This window comes from Rhinopithecus bieti, unplaced genomic scaffold (assembly GCF_001698545.2).
Source record: "Rhinopithecus bieti isolate Rb0 unplaced genomic scaffold, ASM169854v2 scaffold_13742, whole genome shotgun sequence".
Lineage (NCBI taxonomy): Eukaryota > Metazoa > Chordata > Mammalia > Primates > Cercopithecidae > Rhinopithecus > Rhinopithecus bieti.
Window position 1 is genome coordinate 609561 of NW_016807807.1, and position 7705 is coordinate 617265.

Below are 7705 nucleotides of genomic sequence, written 5' to 3' on the forward strand. Positions count from 1 at the left end.
AATTTATAATATTATATATATAGTCTGAAAAGGCAAAACTATGGAGACAGCAAAAGTTCAGTGGTTGCCAGGAGTTAGGAGTTGAGGGAGGGGGGTGGATAAATGGTAGAGCACAGCTGATTCCTAGGGTAGTGAAACCATTCTGTTTGATTCTGTAATGATGAATACATGTCATTACACATTTGTCAAAACCCGTAGACTATACAACACCAAGAATGAACTCTGATGTAATCCATGGACTATTGTTAATAAAGTTTTAATAATGACTCATCAATTATAACAAATGTACTATACTAATGGAAGGTGTTAATAAGGGAAACTGGGGGGTGGGAGGGTTTGGGGTAAGAGGGCATATAGGAATTCTCTTCTGTTTGCTCACTTTTCTGATAAGCTGAAATTGTTCAAACAATAAAATGTACTATTAATAGTTTTCAAAAATTCACTTGATGGGCTAAATAGCAGAATGCAAATGACAGTGATAGGAGCTTGCGAACTTGAAGACAGATTAGAAATGGTAGACCTAAATCCTACCAAATCAATAATTACATTAAATGTAAATGGTCTAAATATACCAACTGTAAGGCAGAGATTATCAGACTACATTAAACAGACAAGACCCAAGTACATGCTATTTATAATAAAATCACTTTCAATATAAAGACTTAATCTATTAAAATTAAAAGAATGGGCCTTTAATTACAGGTGGCTCATGCCTATAATCCCAGCACTTTACAGGGCCAAGGCAGGCAGATCACGAGGTCAGGAGACCAAGACCATCCTGGCTAACACGGTGAAACCCCGTCTCTACTAAAAATACAAAAAATTAGCCAGGCATAATGGCACACACCTGAGTCCCAGTTATTTGGGAGGCTGAGGCAAGAGAATCTCTTGAACTTCGGAGGCAGAGGTTACAGTGAGCCGAGATCACACCACTGCACTCCAGCCTGGGCAACAGAGTGAGACTTCATCTCAAAATATATATATAGAAAATAAAATTAAAAGAATGGAAAAATGCAAATACTAATCAAAGGAAATTATGCTGGGTGTGGTGGCTTACACCTGTAATTCTAGCACTTTGGGAGGCCAAGGCAGGAAGATTCTTGAGGCTAGGAGTTCCAGACAACCCTGGGCAACAGAGTGAGATCCCTTCTCTGCAAATGAAAAAAAAATTTAAATAGCACAGCATGGTGGCATGCATGGTATAATGTACCCTAGCTACTTGGGAGGCTGAGGTGGGAGGATCACTTGAGCCCAGGAGTTTGAGGTTACAGCAAGCTATGATTGCAACCCTGCACTCCAGCCTGGGCAAAAGAATGAGACCCTGTATCTACAAAAATAAGCAAAAGATGAAGGAAATTAGACTGTCTATATTAATATCAAAGTAGGCTTCAAACAAAGATATTACCATGAATAAAGAAGGATATTACATAATTATTAAAGGGTCAATTCAACAAGAAGACATAGCAATCATATATGTGTAAATATAATACCACAGTAAAAGGAATCAGGAGGCTTAAGAGATGCTTATTTCAGGTCTGGAGTAAGGAATGTACAAAGTGAACCAGGACTAATGAAGTTATATTAAAACTCCAAAACACAAATAGAGTCATTTAAAAGACTAATGGAGTCATATGAAAAGGTCTCAGGAGCCAGCAGAAAGGACTCCCCTTGGCCAAATCTGGAACATTTTGACAGTTTGAGCATCAATAAAAGTAATGAACCATAATTGACTAGAACACATTTAAAGCATAAAACTTCTTGAGTCCATAATCATATTCAATAAAGATGAAAACAAACCATCTTTTTTATCACTGCTGGGGGTGGCTACTATTCAATTTCTTATTCTAAAACTTGGTAATTAAAGGTAAATAAAGAATAATTTATTCTTTCTCTGCAGTGGAACTAAGTTTGCTGTTGTTGTTGTTGTTGTTGTTGTTGTTGTTGTTGTTGTTGAGATGGAGTCTCGCTCTGTGGCCCAGGCTGGAGTGCAGTGGCCGGATCTCAGCTCACTGCAAGCTCCGCCTCCCAGGTTTACGCCATTCTCCTGCCTCAGCCTCCCAAGTAGCTGGGACTACAGGCGCCGGCCACCTCACCGGGCTAGTTTTTTTGTATTTTTTTTAGTAGAGACGGGGTTTCACTGTGTTCGCCAGGATGGTCTCGATCTCCTGACCTCGTGATCCGCCCGTCTCGGCCTCCCAAAGTGCTGGGATTACAGGCTTGAGCCACCGCGCCCGGCCAGAACTAAGTTTTTGATACAAAATAACCCCAGTGGATGAGGGAAAGTTCATTAGAGATTAGAATGACAGTTAATAAACATAGAAAAAAGAAGAGAATTTAATTACCATTTGGCAACTTCTAATTAAGTAACTGATGCGAGAAAGAATCATTACTGCATGCTAAAACCATTCAGGGAAAGATGTCAAAGATTTCAGTGTATCAACCCATAGAATACTTTCTAGTGGCAAGAAGATAAAGGAATAGTTACCTTAACCCTATGATCTTAGAATCTCTAATAGTGAGTACACTAGATATTATGTGAAGAAAATGGCATCAGGCTGGGCGTTGTGGCTCATGCCTGTAATCCCAGCACTTTGGGAGGCAGAGATGGGTGGATCACCTGAGGTCAGGAGTTCGAGACCAGCCTGGCCAACATGATAAAACACCATCTCTACTAAAAATACAAAAATTTGCTGGGCGTGGTGGCGAGCGTCTGTAATCCCAGCTACTTGGGAGGCTGAGGCAGGAGAATCACTTGAACCTGGGAAGTGGAGGTTGCAGTGAGCCAAGATCGTGCCACTGCACTCCAGCCTGGGTGACAAGAGTGAAACTCCGTCAAAAAAAGAAAAAAAAGACAAAGAAAGAAAGAAAGCCAGCAAGCAAGCGAGAAAGAAAATGGCATCAACGGTGAAGAATTGTTGCCCAACATGTTTAATGTAATTGTATTCAAGCCTAAAATTCTGCTTTACTGGAAATAAAAGAGAATACAGTTAAAGAACACCATGAGGAAACAATCAGATAAATACAGAAAGTGAGAACATTGACCCAACTTCTATAAGCTGGCGAGGTATCTCCAATAAGTTCAAAGTCAAGAAAAAAAACGGGGCCAGGTACTACGCTTGATTTTTTTTTTCTTGAGACGGAGTCTCGCTCTGTCGCCCAGACTGGAGTGCAGTGGCGGAATCTCGCCTCACTGCAAGCTCCGCCTCCCGGGTTCACGCCATTCTCCTGCCTCAGCCTCCCTAACAGCTGGGACTACCGACGCCCGCCACCATGCCCGACTAATTTTTTTTTTTTTTTTTTTTTTTTAGTAGAGACGGGGTTTCACCATGTTAGCCAGGATGGTCTCGATCTCCTGACCTCGTGATCCACCTGCCTCGGCCTCCCAGAGTGCTGGAATTACGGGTGTGAGCCACCGCGCCTGGCCTACATTTTTTTTTCATAGAAAAATCTGGCATCCCCTAACATTCAGGACCCTAATGACCTGGCTCTTCCTTGCTTGTTTCAACTTTATGCCCATTCCTTTGGCTACTTATTCCCAGATCATGCCACCATCTTTACACCCATACACCCAGTCAACTTCCTTTTAGTTTTTTAATTAAGATGTATTTGTCTTAACTGTTTTTAAATGCACAGTGCTGTAGAGTGAAGTACATTCACATTGCTGTGCAACCATCACCACCATCCATCTCCAGAATTTTTTCTCTTGCAAAACTGAAACTCTGTCCCCATTAAACAATAACTCTCCACTCCCCAATCCATACCCTTGACAACACCCATTCTACTTTCTGTCTCTGAATTTCATTACCCTAGGTACCTCACGTAAGTGGAATCATACAGTATTTGTCCTTTTTATGATTTGCTTCTTTCACTTAGTGTAACGTTCTCAAGGTTCATCCATTTTGCAGCATGAGTCAGAATTTCATTCTTTTTTTTTTTTTTTTTTTTTTTTGAGATGGAGTCTTGCTCTTGTTGCCCAGACTGGAGTGCAATGGCACCATCTTGGCTCCCTGCAACCTCCACCTGCTGGGCTCAAGTGATTCTCCTGCCTCAGCCTCCCAAATAGCTAGGATTACAGGTGCCTGCCACCATGCCCAGCTAATTTTTGTATTTTCAGTAGAGATGGGGTTTCACCATGTTGGCCAGGCTGGTTTCGAACTCCTGACCTCAGGTGATCTGCCTGCCTTGGCCTCCCAAAGTGCTGGGATCACAGGCATGAGCCACCACGCCCAGCCAACATTTCCTTCCTTTATAAAGGTGAATATTCCATTGTATGAATGTACCACATTTTACTTATCCATTTATCCATTTTTGGACATTTGGGTGGTTTTCCACCTTTCAGCTATTGTGAATAATGCTACTATGAATATGCATGTGCAAATATCTCTTCAAGACCTTGCTTTCACTTCTTTGGGATATATATCCAGAAGTGGAATTGCTAGATCATATGGCAACTGTATGTTGAATTTTTTAAAGAACTGCCTTATTGTTTTCCACAGGAGCTGCACCATTTTACACTCCCTCCAACAGTGCACAAGGATTCCAATTTCTCCACATCCTTGCCAACATTATTTTCTGTTTTTTTGATAGTAGCCATCTGAAAGGGTAGGAGGTATATCTCACCACGGTTTTGATTTGCATTTCCCTAATGATTAGTGATGTTGAGCATTTTTTCATATACTTACTGGCTATATTTATTCAATAGCTGCAGAGTATTACTGGTAGAAACCATAATTTACTTAAACAATGTCCTGGATAAATAAACTTTCTCAGTTCTTAAAAACAAAACTGCAATGACTCTCCTTGTACATTCTTCTGTTTTCAATTTCTTTTTTTTTTAGACCGAGTCTCGCTCTGTCGACCCAGGCTGGAGTGCAGTGGCATGATCTCGGCTAACTGCAAGCTCAGCCTCCCGGGGTTCACGCCATTCTCCTGCCTCAGCCTCCGGAGTAGCTTGGGACTACAGGCGCGCGCGCCACCACACCCGGCTAATTTTTTTTTTTTTTTTTTTTTTTTTTTAAATTTTGGTAGAGACGGGGTTTCACCGTGTTAGCCAAAGTAGTCTTAATCTCCTGACCTCGTGATCCGCCTGCCTTGGCCTCCCAAATTGCTGGGATTACAGGCCTGAGCCACTGAGCCTGGCTGTTTTCAATTTTTAAAAACTTTTTTATTATAGAAATTTTCACATATACACTAAAGTAGACAAGCTAATATAAAGAATATCATGTATTTATGAGGTAGTTTCAAGTTATCAACCCACATTCCCCACTCCTACATTTTATTTTAAAGTAAATTTCAGTGATATCATTTAGTGTGCAGAGAGTTGCCAAGGGATCTTTAAAATTTGTTCTTTTTTTTCTTCTTTGAATCGGGGTCTCACTCTGTCACCCAGGCTGCAGTGCAGTGGTGCAATTATGGCTGGCTGGAACTACAGGTGCCCACCACCATGCCCAGCTAATTTTTTAAAAAAATTTTTGTAGAGATGGGGGGGGGGTCTCCCTTTTCTTCCCAGGCTGGTCTTGAACTCCTAACCTCAAGGGATCCTCCGGCTTCAACCTCCAAAAGTGCTGGAGTTACAGGTGTGAGCCACCGTGCCCAGTCAAATTTGTACATTCTTTTGGTGTGCACATAAGAATACATTTGTAAGATAAATTCCAAAATATGAACTTCCTGGGTCAAAGTAGAGTTGAATTTTACATTGACAGCTATTGCCCACTCATTCTTTACAAAGCGTGTATGGATTTATACTCCTATCAACAATAAATTAGCCAGGCATGGTGGCATGCACTCGTAAGCCCTGCTATTCAAAAGGATAGTTTCAGTCCAAGAGTTTAAGACCAGTGTGGGTAACATAGGGAGACCTCCTCTGGGGGGGAAAAAAGGGTTTCCCTATATCCTCATCAAAACAGTATATAGTCAAACTTTTCATCTTTGCATTTGTGAAAATCATATTTTTTTGTTTTATGGTGTTAGATTCTTGTATTTTAAAAAATCGTTTGTATTTTCTGTAGAAACCTGTTTGTCTCTGAGTTGAACATTTTTGTACTTCTTTTTTAATAATTAGATAAAATATAATTTTGTCATACATTTTACAAATATTTTTCTTGGGGTTTGTTATATTTGTTTGCTACGCAGAAAATTTAGATTTCTACGTAGTTATATTTATCAATTTTTATTTATTTATTTAGAGACAGAATCTCGCTCTGTCGCCCAGACTGGAGTGCAATGGCACGATCTCGGCTCACTGCAACCTCTGTCTCCCGGGTTCAAGTAATTCTCCTGCCTCAGTCTCCCAAGTAGCTGGGATTACAGGCACCCTCCACCACACCCGGCGAAATTTTTGTATTTTTGGTAGAGACGGGGTTTCACCGTGTTGGTCAGGCTGGTCTCAAACTCCTGACCTCAGGTGATCCACCCGCCTTAGCCTCTCAAAGTGCTTGGATTACAGGCGGGAGTCACCGCGCCCAGCCTACATTTATCAATTTTTAATTTTATGGTTTATATGCTCTTTGAAAACCCTCTCACCACTCCAACCTTAGTTTTATTTTTTTCCCTTGTTTTCTTGTGGTATTTTTATATCCTCTCTCTCCCTCTATTTTTTTTTTATTTTTAATTTTTTTTTGAATATTTAACTATTTGCTTTGTTTGGAATTTACTTTGATGTCAGGACATCAAATAGATCCACTGTTTTTCTCCCACATGCCTCCACTGGCAGCAGACTAAAGTTTCTGTTCTATCACTAGAGAGTAAGTATAGTTACTGAATCAGATACCCTGAGAGGGATCATTTATGCTCAGGATGAATAACCTGTCTTATCTATTAGATCCTTAGGAGATTGCAGGGGTTTTTTGTTTGTTTTTGACGGAGTTTCGCTCCTGTTGCCTAGGCTGGAGTGCAGTGGCACGATCTCCCAGCTCACCGCAACCTCCGCCTCCCAAGTTCAAGCGATTCTCCTGCCTCAGCCTCCTGAGTAGCTGGGATTACAGGCATACGCCAACACCATGCCCTGCTAATTTTGTATTTTTAGTAGAGACGGGGTTTCTCCATGTTGGTCAGGCTGGTCTCGAACTCCTGACCCCAGGTGATCCGCCTGCCTTGGCCTCCCAAAGTGCTGGGATTACAGGCGTGAGTCACTGCACCGGCCCCGAAATTTCAGGTTTTGATAGATGGAATGGGTGAAGACAATGAGAGCTAGCAAGGAAGAACGGGATTCAGAAGCAAGACTGGAAATCTCTACAAGAAAGGTTAACTTCTTAACTCACAAGTTAAACAAAGCCTGCAGACTCCGTGCGGAGCTCAGGGACCCAGCGGTAGCCGATCCAGACCAGGTTCTCCCGGACGCCCCGCCTGCCCGACAGAGCTTTAGCATAGAGTCCCCTCAGGCGTAGTCGCCAGGACAGGGCGGAACCCTGTGGAGCTCCCACCCCCCGGGACCGAGGCCGCTGCCGGGGCCGCGTAGCTACGCGAGTGGAATCAGAGCAGCCTCGACGCAAGGAGAGCCGGGCCCGCTCTCTGCGCCCGTCACCGCCATCCTTGTTGTAGCGAAGTCGGCCTCCGAGTCGCCGCCGCACGTCGTGGGCTCCCAAGAAGCCTCCAACCCCGCCACCAGCTGCCTTTGCACCAGCCTCCCAGACTAGCCTGGGGTGCTGAGATGGGGGCGGGCCCGAGCCACGGGTTGGGGCGGGGTCTGACGCACGCCCCGCCCCCC

The 7705-nt window shown here is 42.9% G+C and overlaps 1 long non-coding RNA gene across 1 annotated transcript in view; it reads right to left on the reverse strand.

The window, feature by feature from the left end:
* The window catches only part of LOC108536781 (uncharacterized), a 38385-nt gene extending 30735 nt beyond the window's left edge, over positions 1–7650 (reverse strand). Inside the window, exon 1 of the long non-coding RNA XR_001887624.1 lies at positions 7260–7650. This is a non-coding gene — a long non-coding RNA (uncharacterized LOC108536781). The remainder of the gene's footprint in view (positions 1–7259) is intronic.
* Positions 7651–7705: the final 55 nt, after the last annotated feature.